The 12,699-nt window shown below is 45.3% G+C and overlaps 1 long non-coding RNA gene across 1 annotated transcript; it reads left to right on the forward strand.

The window, feature by feature from the left end:
• The first annotated feature begins 5,496 nt into the window (after positions 1-5,496).
• Positions 5,497-6,336, forward strand: LOC148881418 (uncharacterized). The gene is made up of 2 exons (XR_016113838.1): positions 5,497-5,634; positions 5,729-6,336. It is a non-coding gene; the product is annotated as an uncharacterized LOC148881418 (long non-coding RNA).
• The last annotated feature ends 6,363 nt before the right edge of the window (positions 6,337-12,699 follow it).

A 12,699-nucleotide genomic window follows, 5' to 3' on the forward strand; every position in this document is an offset into this window, starting at 1 on the left:
GGTTACTTGTTAGGGTTAGTGTTACTTTATGGGGTTACTTGTTAGGGTTAGGTATACTTGTTAGGATTACTTTATGGGATTACTTGTTAAGGTTACTTGTTAGGGTTAAGGTTACTTTCTGGGATTACTTTTACGGTTACTTGTTCGGGTTAGGGTTACTTTCTGGGGTTACTTGTTAGGGTTACTTGTTAGGGCTAGGGTTACTTTCTGGGTTTAGATGTTAGGGTTACTTGTTAGGGCTAGGGTTACTTTCTGGGGTTACTTTTTAGGGTTCCTTGTTAGGGTGAGGGTTACTTGTTAAGATTAGGGTTAGGGTTACTTGTCAGGGTTAGGGTTACTTTCTGGGCTTACCTTTTAGGGTTACTTGTTAGGGTTAGGGTTACTTGTCAGGGTTAAGGTTACTTGCTGGGGTTACTTGTTAGGCTTAGGGTTACTTGTCAGGTTTAAGGTTACTTTCTGTGTTTACTTGTTAGGGTTACTTGTTATGGTTAAGGTTACTTTCTGGGGTTACTTGTTAGTGTTAGGGATACTTGCTGGGGTTACTTGTTAGGGTTAGTTGTTAGGATTAGGGTTACTTGTCAGGGTTAGGGTTACTTGTTAGGGCTAGGGTTACTTTCTGGGGTTACTTGTTAGGGTTAAGGTTACTTTCTGGGATTACTTTTAGGGTTACTTGTTAGGGTTAGGGTTACTTGTTAGGGTTAGGGTTACTTGTCAGGGTTAAGGTTACTTTCTGTGTTTACTTCTTAGGGTTACTTGTTAGGGCTAGGGTTACTTTCTGGGTTTACTTGTTCGGGTTACTTGTTAGGGTTAAGGTTACTTTCTGGGGTTACTTTTTATGGTTACTTGTTAGGGATACGGTTACTTGTTAGGGTTACTTTTCAGGGTTAAGGTTACTTTCTGGGGTTACTTGTTAGGGTTAGGGTTACTTGCTGGGGTTACTTGTTAGGGTTACTTGTTAGGGTTAGGGTTACTTGCTGTGGTTACTTGTTAGGGTTGGTGGTACTTTCTGGGGTTACTTGTTAGGGTTAGAGTTACTTGTTAGGATTACTTTCTGGGATTACTTGTTAAGGTTACTTGTTCGGGTTACTTGTTAGGGTGAGGGTTGCTTGTTGGGGTGAGGGTTACTTGTTAGGGTGAGGGTTACTTTCTGGGTTTACTTGTTTGGGTTACTTGTTAGGCTTAGGGTTACTTGTCAGGGTTAAGGTTACTTTCTAGGTTTACTTGTTAGGGTTAGGGTTACTTGTTAGGGTTAGGGTTACTCTCTGGGTTTACTTGTTAGGGTTACTTGTTAGGGTTAAGGTTACTTTCTCGGGTTACTTGTTAGGGTTACTTGTTAGGGCGAGGGTTACTTTCTGGGGTTACTTGTTAGGGATAAGGTTACTTTCTGGGATTACTTTTAGGGTTACTTGTTAGGGTTAGGGTTACTTGTCAGGGTTAAGGTGACTTTCTGTTTACTTGTTAGGGTTACTTGTTAGGGCTAGTGTTACTTTCTGGGTTTACTTGTTCGGGTTACTTGTCATGGTTAAGGTTACTTTCTGGGGTTACTTGCTTGGGTTACTTGTGAGGGGTACTTGTTAGGGTTAGGGTTACTTGCTGGGGTTTCTTGTTAGGGTTAGTGTTACTTTATGGGGTTGCTTGTTAGGGTTAGGTATACTTGTTAGGATTACTTTCTGGGATTACTTGTTAAGGTTACTTGTTAGGGTTAAGGTTACTTTCTGGGATTACTTTTAGGGTTACTTGTTCGGGTTAGGGTTACTTTCTGGGGTTACTTGTTAGGGTTACTTGTTAGGGCTAGGGTTACATTCTGGGTTTAAGTGTTAGGGTTACTTGTTAGGGCTAGGGTTACTTTCTGGGGTTACTTTTTAGGGTTCCTTGTTAGGGTGAGGGTTACTTGTTAGGATTAGGGTTAGGGTTACTTGTCAGGGTTAGGGTTACTTTCTGGGCTTACCTTTTAGGGTTACTTGTCAGGGTTAGGGTTACTTGTCAGGGTTAAGTTTACTTGCTGGGGTTACTTGTTAGGGTTTTTTGTTAGGCTTAGGGTTACTTGTCAGGTTTAATGTTACTTTCTGTGTTTACTTGTTAGGGTTACTTGTTATGGCTAGGGTTACGTTCTGGGTTTACTTGTTAGGGTTACTTGATAGGGTTAAGGTTACTTTCTGGGGTTACTTGTTAGGGTTAAGGTTACTATCTGGGATTACTTTTAGGGTTACTTGTTAGGGTTAGGGTTACTTGTTAGAGTTAGGGTTACTTGTCAGGGTTAAGGTTACTTTCTGTGTTTACTTCTTAGGGTTACTTGTTAGGGCTAGGGCAAGTTTCTGGGTTTACTTGTTCGGGTTACTTGTTAGGGTTAAGGTTACTTTTTTGGGGGTTACTTGTTAGGGTTAGGGTTACTTGCTGGGGTTACTTGTTAGGGTTACTTGTTAGGGTTACTTGTTAGGGTTACTTTCTGTGGTTACTTGTTAGTGTTACTGTTACTTTCTGGTGTTACTTTTTAGGGTTAGAGTTACTTGTTAGGATTACTTTCTGTGATTACTTGTTAAGGTTACTTGTTAGGGTTACTTGTTAGGGTGAGGATTACTTGCTGGGGTTACTTGTTAGGGCTAGGGTTACTTGTTAGGGTTAGGGTTGCTTGTTAGGGTGAGGGTTACTTGTTAGGGTGAGGGTTACTTTCTGGGTTTACTTGTTAGGATTATTTCTTAGGGTTAGGGTCACTTGTTAGGTTGAGGGTTACTTGTTAGGGTTAGGGTTACTTGTCAGGGTTAAGGTTACTTGCTGGGGTTACTTGTTTGGGTTTTTTGTTAGGCTTAGGGTTACTTGTCAGGTTTAAGGTTACTTTCTGTGTTTACTTGTTAGGGTTACTTGTTATGGCTAGGGTTACGTTCTGGGTTTACTTGTTTTTTTCCAAGATGGCGGCGCGTGCACACGCAGCGGCTCCTCTCTCTCCCGGCAAATTGTTTTTTTCGTGTTTATTGTGTTTGTCTTACTCGTGCAAATGTCCGTCTCCGTTGGCCTCGCTACACCCAAGGCCTACTCCCGTGAGGTTCTGCTCGACATCGCCAGTTCATTTTTAAAACCTAAACCAGCTGAAGCAGAAGTGCTACGCAAGCATGGATTGCTCAGGGAGTCGGCTCATCCATTGAGCCCCACTCTTCCACCGACCCCCACTCCTGCACCCAACCTAGAGTGGAGGCGCCACAAGCGCTGTATGAGGAAACAAAAGAGGGGAAAGCGTGGAGGTATTCGCATTAGGCTCGCGGCTAGCCGCCACCGGCCTTGCATTCCTACCATCACGCTGGCTAACGTGCGCTCGCTGGAAAATAAAATGGACTACATCAGACTTCTCCGCTCAACTTCCAAGACCGTGGGTGAGTGTTGTGCCTTTGTGTTTGTGGAAACATGGCTGACCGACAGCATACCGGACAGTGCCATCCAGCTAGCCCAGCTAACTAGCTTCCGGGCAGACAGAGCGCTCGTCGAGGGGGGGAAGACTCGCGGCGGGGGACTCTGTGTTTACATCAGTGATGCCTGGTGCCGCAACGCTGTTGTGGTATGCAAACACTGTTCGCCACTGATGGAACTTATGGTCATAAAATGTCGGCCATTCTACCTGCCGAGGGAATTTAGTGCCATACTGCTGGTAGCAGTTTACATCCCTCCGAGCTCAATTAACAACAGGAGCGCGGCATTGAATGAACTCTACCAGCACATCAGCGAGCAACAGACAGCCCACCCAGATGCTTTCCTTATCCTGGCTGGCGATTTCAACCACGCCAACCCCAAAAGTGTTTTTCCACATCTCCATGGACACATTAACTTTCCGACGAGAGGTAACAACATTCTTGACAATGTTTTCACCACACACAAAGGAGCCTACAAAGCCTACCCCCTCCCCCACCTAGGAGCTTCGGACCACTCCACTATCATGTTAATGCCCGCATATAGGCCTCTTGTCAAAGTCATCAAACCAGTCAAGAAGCAGATAAGGGTGTGGCCTGATGGGTCGTCAGAGGCACTCAAAGACTGCTTCTCCAACACTGACTGGAACATGTTCAGACAAGCGGCCACCTACAACAACAACACCGACCTCCAAGAGTACACAGACTCTGTTACCTCCTACATGAGGAAGTGCATGGATGACGTGACTGTCACCAGATCTGTCACCATCCTGGCCAACCAGAAGCCATGGCTGACGGGTGAAGTCCACAGGCTCCTCAGGGCTCGGAACGCTGCCTACAAAGCTGGCGATGAGCTGGGCCTGAGGACAGCCAGGGCCAACCTGTCACGTGGCATCAGGATGGCCAAGAGACAGCACTCCAGGAGGATCGCCAACCACTTCAAAGACAGCAGTGACACCAGGAACCTGTGGCGTGGGATACAGACCATCACAGACTACAAGCCCACTCCACAGACCTGCGAGAACTCCACCACTCTGCTGAACCAGCTGAACGACTTCTTCGCCCGCTTCGAGGCAGACAACAGCACTCCAGCACAGAAGACCCCACCACCTCCCGGCGAACAGGTGCTGACACTGTCCCAGGACAGCGTGAGGCGATCCCTCAGAGGGACCAACCCACGAAAAGCCCCGGGTCCCGACGGCATTCCTGGCCGTGTTCTGAGAGACTGCGCTGTGGAGCTCACAGATGTCTTCACGGACATCTTCAACACCTCTCTGAGCCAGGCTGTTGTGCCCACGTGCCTCAAAGCCACCACCATTATCCCGGTCCCGAAGAAGTCGTCCCCCACCTGCCACAATGACTACCGCCCGGTCGCACTCACTCCCATCCTCATGAAGTGCTTCGAGCGGCTAGTTATGAACCACATCAAGGCTGCCCTCCCCCCCACCCATGACCCCTTCCAATTTGCATATCGGCCCAACCGCTCGACCGATGATGCCATCTCCACTGCTCTCCACACAGCGCTCACCCACCTGGAGACCAGAGACTCCTACGTCAGAATGCTGTTCATCGACTTCAGCTCAGCATTCAACACAATCATCCCCCAACAGCTCACCAATAAACTGAGCAAACTGGGGATCAGCACCTCCCTGTGCAACTGGCTGCTGGACTTCCTGACGGGGAGACCACAGGCAGTCAGAGTTGGCGACAACACTTCCATCACCATCACGCTGAACACAGGGGCCCCCCAGGGGTGTGTGCTGAGCCCCCTCCTCTTCACTCTGCTCACGCACGACTGCTCACCATCATCACCCAGCTCCAACCTCTTCATAAAGTTTGCGGATGACACGACTGTGGTGGGCCTCATCAACAACGACGAGGAGACAGCCTACAGGGACGAGGTCAGCCGCCTGGCCACGTGGTGCAAGGACAACAATCTCCGTCTGAATGTGGAGAAGACGAAGGAGATTGTTGTGGACTTCAGGAGAGTGCGCCCCCAGCATGCTCCACTAACCATCGACGGTGCTGCAGTGGAGAGAGTGAGCAGCACCAAGTTCCTGGGAGTGCACATATCCGAAGACCTGTCCTGGAGCCACAACACGGCATCAATGGCCAAGAGATCCCACCAGCGCCTGTACTTCCTCCGCAAGCTCAAAAGAGTTGGAGCCCCGACCCCCATCACGACCTCCTTCTACCGCGGTACCATCGAGAGCATCCTGACCAGCTGTATCACCGTGTGGTACGGCGCATGCACCGTGTCCTGCCGTAAGACTCTGCAGCGCATCGTGAGGACAGCTGAGAAGATCATCGGTGTCTCTCTCCCCCCCCTTCAGGACATCTACAACACCCGCCTCACCCGCAGAGCCATCCGGATCGCTGGCGATCCCACCCACCCCTCCCACAGCCTCTTCAGCCTGCTGCCATCGGGTCGGAGACTGCGAAGTCTCCGAGCCAAGACCAGCAGGCTCAAGGACAGTTTCTGCCACCAGGCAGTCCGGAGACTCAACTCCCTCCCAGCCCTGCCCAGCCTGCCCCTTCCCACTGCCACACTCAGCGAACTCTGAGTACACGCTACATGCTGTACGATCATCCTGAACTCTATTTTTTGTTATTTCTCATTAGACAATACCTCACTTCAACCCTTTCTAGTTGTTTGTTTTTGCAATTACGACATTACGTCACTTTATGTACGTCACTTCCTCACTTTACATATGTCACTACCTCACTTTACATACGTCACTACCTCACTTTCCATACGACACTACCTCACTTTACATACAGAAATTACATGTATTGTCTGTTGTCAATTGTATGTCTTTTTTAGCCACCTTATAAGTGCCTTGCATGTCTTGCACGCTGGGTCCGAGAGGACATTAATTTCATCTGTGCTGTATGTCATGCATATTAGCATATTTGACAATAAAGCTGACTTTGACTTTGACTTTGACTTTGACTTAGGGTTACTTGTTTGGGTTAAGGTTACTTTCTGGGGTTACTTGTTAGGGTTAAGGTTACTTTCTGGGATTACTTTTAGGGTTACTTGTTAGGGTTAGGGTTACTTGTTAGAGTTAGGGTTACTTGTCAGGGTTAAGGTTACTTTCTGTGTTTACTTCTTAGGGTTACTTGTTAGGGCTAGGGCGAGTTTCTGGGTTTACTTGTTCGGGTTACTTGTTAGGGTTAAGGTTACTTTTTTGGGGGTTACTTGTTAGGGTTAGGGTTACTTGCTGGGGTTACTTGTTAGGGTTACTTGTTAGGGTTACTTGTTAGGGTTACTTTCTGTGGTTACTTGTTAGTGTTACTGTTACTTTCTGGTGTTACTTGTTAGGGTTAGAGTTATTTGTTAGGATTACTTTCTGGGATTACGTCTGTGTAAGCTCTCAGTCGTACAGGAGTGGTCCATCGATGAGAAGGTTTCTTCAGCCGTCATCTGTACAAAAGTGAAGGTTTCGGACGTTTCACCTCCTATCCAAGAGGCTTCGTCAGCGAACTAAAGTCTGACTGGTCGTATCGGCCCCATTTATATATCCCTAAGGTTACTTGCTGGGGTTACTTGTTTGGGTTAGTTGTTAGGCTTAGGGTTACTTGTCAGGGTTAAGGTTACTTTCTAGGTTTACTTGTTAGGGTTAGGGTTACTTGTTAGGGTTAGGGTTACTTTCTGGGGTTACTTGTTAGGGTTAAGGTTACTTTCTGGGGTTACTTGTTAGGGTTACTTGTTAGGGCTAGGGTTACTTTCTGGGGTTACTTGTTAGGGTTACTTGTTAGGGCTAGGGTTACTTTCTGGGTTTAGAAGTTAGGGTTACTTGTTAGTGCTAGGTTCACTTTCTGGGGTTACTTTTTAGGGTTCCTTGTTAGGGTGAGGGTTACTTGTTAGAATTTGGGTTAGGGTTACTTGTCAGGGTTAGGGTTACTTTCTGGGGTTACATTTTAGGGTTCCTTGTTAGGGTGAGTGTTACTTGTTAGGATTAGGGTTAGGGTTACTTGTCAAGGTTAGGGTTACTTGCTGGGGTTACTTGTTAGGGTTTTTTGTTAGGCTTAGGGTTACTTGTCAGGTTTAAGGTTACTTTCTGTGTTTACTTGTTAGGGTTACTTGTTATGGTTAGGGTTACGTTCTGGGTTTACTTGTTAGGGTTAGGGGTACTTGCTGGGGTTACTTGTTAGGGTTAGTTGTTAGGATTAGGGTTACGTGTCAGGGTTAGGGTTACTTGTTAGGGTTACTTGTCGGGGTTAAGGTTACTTTCTGGGGTTCCTTGTTAGGGTTAGGGTTACTTGCTGGAGTTACTTGTTAGGGTTACTTGTTAGGGTTAGGGTTACTTGCTGTGGTTACTTGTTAGGGTTATTGTTACTTTCTGGGGTTACTTGTTAGGGTTAGAGTTACTTGTTAGTGTTAGGGTTACTTTCTGGGTTTACTTGTTAGGATTATTTCTTAAGGTTAGGGTCACTTTTTAGGGTGAGGGTTACTTGTTAGGGTTAGGGTTACTTGTCAGGGTTAAGGATACTTGCTGGGGTTACTTGTTTGGGTTACTTGTTAGGCTTAGGGTTACTTGTCAGGGTTAAGGTTACTTTCTAGGTTTACTTGTTAGGGTTAAGGTTACTTGTTAGGGTTTCTTTCTGGGTTTACTTGTTAGGGTTACTTGTTAGGGTTAAGGTTATTTTCTGGGGTTTCTTTTTTGGGTTACTTGTTAGGGCTAGGGTTACTTTCTGGGGTTACTTGTTACGGTTACTTGTTAGGGATAGGGTTACTTTCTGGGTTTAGATGTTAGGGTTACTTGTTAGGGCTAGGGTTACTTTATGGGGTTACTTTTTATGGTTCCTTGTTAAAGTGAGGGTTACTTGTTAGGATTAGGGTTAGGGTTACTTGTCAGGGTTAGGGTTATTTTCTGGGGTTATCTTTTAGGGTTACTTGTTAGGGTTAGGGTTACTCGTCAGGGTTAAGGTTACTTGCTGGGGTTATTTGTTAGGGTTATTTGTTAGGCTTAGGGTTACTTGTCAGGTTTAAGGTTACTTTCTGTGTTTACTTGTTAGGGTTACTTGTTATGGCTAGGGTTACATTCTGGGTTTACTTGTTAGGGTTACTTGTTAGGGTTAGGGATACTTGCTGGGGTTACTTGTTAGGGTTAGTTGTAAGGATTAGGGTTACTTGTCAGGGTTAGGGTTACTTGTTAGGGCTAGGGTTACACTCTGGGGTTACTTGTTAGGGTTAAGGTTACTTTCTGGGATTACTTTTAGGGTTACTTGTTAGGGTTAGGGTTATGGTTACTTTCTGGGGTTACTTGTCAGGGTTAAGGTTAATTTCTGGGGTTACTTGTGAGGGTTACTTGTTAGGGTTAGGGATACCTGTTGGGGATACTTGTTGGGGTTACTTGTTAGGGTTACTTGTTAGGGTTACTTGTCAGGGTTAGGGTTACTTGCTGGGGTTACTTGCTGGGGTTACATGCTGGGGTTACTTGTTAGGGTGACTTGTCAGTGTTAGGGTTACTTGTTAGGGTTAGGGTTACTTTATGGGGTTACTTGTTAGGGATAGGTATACTTATTAGGATTACTTTCTGGGATTACTTGTTAAGGTTACTTGTTAGGGTTACTTGTTAGAGTTAGGGTTACTTGCTGGGGTTACTTGTTAGGGTTAGTGTTACTTCATGGGGTTACTTGTTATGTTTAGGTATACTTGTCAGGATTACTTTCTGGGATTACTTCTTAAGGTTACTTGTTCGGGTTAGGGTTACTTTCTGGGGTTACTTGTGAGGGTTACTTGTTAGGGTTAGGGTTACTTTCTGGGTTTAGATGTTAGGGTTACTTGTTAGGGCAGGGTTACTTTCTGGGGTTACTTTTTAGGGTTCCTTGTTAGGGTGAGGGTTACTTGTTAGGATTAGGGTTAGGGTTACTTGTCAGGGTTAGGGTTACTTTCTGGGCTAACCTTTTAGGGTTACTTGTTAGGGTTAGGGTTACTTGTCAGCGTTAAGGTTACTTGCTGGGATTACTTTTAGGGTTACTTGTTAGGGTTAGGGTTACTTGTCAGGGTTAAGGTTACTTTCTGTGTTTACTTGTTAGGGTTACTTGTTGTGGCTAGGGTTACGTTCTGGGTTTACTTGTTAGGGTTACTTGTTTGGGTTAAGGTTACTTTCTGGGGTTACTTGTTAGTGTTAGGGATACTTGCTGGGGTTACTTGTTAGGGTTAGTTGTTAGGATTAGGGTTACTTGTCAGGGTTAGGGTTACTTGTTAGGGCTAGGGTTACTTTCTGGGGTTACTTGTTAGGGTTAAGGTTACTTTCTGGGATTACTTTTAGGGTTACTTGTTAGGGTTAGGGTTACTTGTTAGGATTAGAGTTACTTTCTGGGGTTACTTTTTATGGTTCCTGGTTAGGGTGAGGGTTACTTGTTATGATTAGGGTTACTTGTCAGGGTTAGGGTTACTTTCTGGGGTTACCTTTTAGGGTTACTTGTTAGGGTTAGGGTTACTTGTCAGGGTTAAGGTTACTTCCTGGGGTTACTTGTTAGGGTTTTTTGTTAGGGTTAAGGTTACTTTCTGGGATTACTTTTAGGGTTAATTGTTAGGGTTAGGGTTACTTGTCAGGGTTAAGGTTACTTTCTGTGTTTACTTGTTAGGGTTGCTTGTTAGGGGTAGGGTTACTTTCTGAATTTACTTTCTGGGTTACTTGTTAGGGTTAGAGTTACTTGTTAGAATTACTTTCTGGGATTACTTGTTAAGGTTACTTGTTAGGGTTACTTGTTAGGGTGAGGGTTACTTGCTGGGGTTACTTGTTATAATAATAATAATACATTTTATTTCAAGCGCCTTTCAAAACACCCAAGGACACTTTACAATAAAAAAAATAGAACACAGCACATAACAATAAAACCATAAGTAAAATGATAAACAATAAAATAGCAGAGAGAATTAGACATTGAAAGCAATTTTAAACAAATGGGTTTTGAGATGAGCCTTGAAAATAGGGAGGGAGTCAATATTACGGATGTTGGGTGGGAGTGAATTCCAGAGTTTGGGAGCAGAGCGGCTGAAAGCTCTGCATCCCATCGTGGTGAGACGGGCAGAGGGCACATAGAGGTGAAGGGAGGATGAGGATCTGAGGGACCGAGAGGGAACAGAGATTACAAGCAGGTCAGAAAGATAGGGAGGAGCAAGGTTATGGATGGCTTTGAAAGTAAACAGAAGTATTTTGAATTTGATACGATGTTTAACCGGTAGCCAGTGGAGTTGCTGGAGTACAGGGGTGATGTGGTGAAAGGAGGGGGTTTTGGTGATGATCCGGGCTGAAGAATTTTGGACGAGTTGGAGTTTATGGAGAAATTTCTGATTGACACCGAAGAGAAGTGCGTTGCAATAATCGATGCGGGATGTGACAAGACTGTGGATAAGGATAGCAGCGGAGTGAGGGGTGAGCGAGGGACGGAGACGGTTAATATTACGGAGGTGGAAATAAGCAGACCGAGTAATGTTATTAATATGGGAGTGAAATGAAAGTGAGCTATCGAGGATGACACCCAGACTCTTGACCTGAGGGGAGGGGGACACGGTAGAACTGTCAATGGTGAGGGAGAAACTGTTAGTTTTGTGGAGGGTGGATTTGGTACCGACAAGAAGAAGTTCAGTTTTTTCACTGTTGAGCTTGAGAAAGTTATGGGAAAGCCAGGATTTAATTTCTGAGAGGCAACATGAGAGGGATGAAGGTGGAAGAGAAGCGTCGGGTTTGCTGGAGAGGTAGAGTTGGGTGTCATCCGCGAAGCAGTGAAAGTGAATGCCAAACTTACGGAAAATATTGCCAAGAGGAAGTAGGTAGATAATAAAGAGAAGTGGCCCCAGGACAGACCCTTGAGGCACACCAGAGGACACCGGAGAGGACCGTGAGGTGAACGAGTTGATTTGGATGAATTGTGCGCGATCAGAGAGATAGGAGTGAAACCAGCGGAGTGGGATGTGGGTGATGCCTAGGGTGGAAAGTCTGTCGAGAAGGATAGGGTGGGAAATGGTGTCAAAAGCTGAGGTCAGGTCGAGAAGAATGAGGATGGAGAGTGAACCGGCATCGGCTGCCATAAAAAGATCATTCGTGATTTTTATGAGAGCCGATTCAGTACTGTGGCGGGGGCGGAAACCAGACTGGAATTGTTCGTAGAGGTTATTGTGAGTGAGGTGTGAGTGAAGCTGGGAAACAACTGTCTTTTCAAGAATTTTGGCGATGAATGGAAGGTGGGAAATTGGACGTAGGTTATTGAAATCGTTTGGGTCTGAGCCAGGTTTTTTCAAGATTGGAGTGACAGCTGCGGTTTTGAGTGGGATAGGAACAATTCCAGTTGATAATGAGGAGTGAATAATAGTAGAAATAAATGGGAGAAGAGAGGGTAGGCAGGACTTGATAAGGATAGTGGGGAGGGGGTCGAGTTGACAGGAGGAGTTCTTGGATTTAGTGATAATGTCTGAGATTATAGAGGGATGGGGGAGTGCAAAAGCGGAAAAAAGTTTGGAAGGAGTAGAAAGGCTGGGAGAAGGGGGGCGGACAGAGGACCCGAGGTGCTGATGGATTTTGTTGATCTTTTCGCTAAAAAACATCAGCAGAGTGTTGCATGTCTCAGAGGAATAAAAGTGTGAGGGGAGAGAGATAGGAGATTGTGTGATTTGTGATTGTTAGGGTTAGGGTTACTTGTTAGGGTTACTTGTTAGGCTTAGGGTTACTTGTCAGGGTTAAGGTTACTTTCTAGGTTTACTTGTTAGGGTTAGGGTTACTTGTTAGGGTTAGGGTTACTTTCTGCGTTTACTTGTTAGGGTTACTTGTTAGGGCAAGGGTTACTTTCTGGGGTTACTTGTTAGGGTTAAGGTTACTTTCTGGGATTACTTTTAGGATTACTTGTTAGGGTTAGGGTTACTTGTCAGGGTTGAGGTTACTTTCTGGGTTTACTTGTTCGGGTTACTTGTTAGGGTTAAGCTAACTTTCTTGGGTTACTTTTTAGGGTTACTTGTTAGGGTTACTTGTCATGGTTAAGGTTACTTTCTGGGGTTACTGCTGGGGTTACTTGTGAGGGTTATTTGTTAGGGTTAGGGTTACTTGCTGGGGTTACTTGTGAGGGTTATTTGTTAGGGTTAGGGTTACTTGCTGGGGTTACTTGTTAGGGTTAGTGTTACTTTATGGGGTTACTTGTTAGGGTTAGGTATACTTGTTAGGATTACTTTATGGGATTACTTGTTAAGGTTACTTGTTAGGGTTAAGGTTACTTTCTGGGATTACTTTTACGGTTACTTGTTCGGGTTAGGGTTACTTTCTGGGGTTACTTGTTAGGGTTACTTGTTAGGGCTAGG

The sequence above is a fragment of the Hippocampus bargibanti genome, unplaced genomic scaffold (genome assembly GCF_051943395.1).
Source record: "Hippocampus bargibanti isolate YZ-2025 unplaced genomic scaffold, ASM5194339v1 Contig00224, whole genome shotgun sequence".
In the NCBI taxonomy this organism is placed as follows: domain Eukaryota; kingdom Metazoa; phylum Chordata; class Actinopteri; order Syngnathiformes; family Syngnathidae; genus Hippocampus; species Hippocampus bargibanti.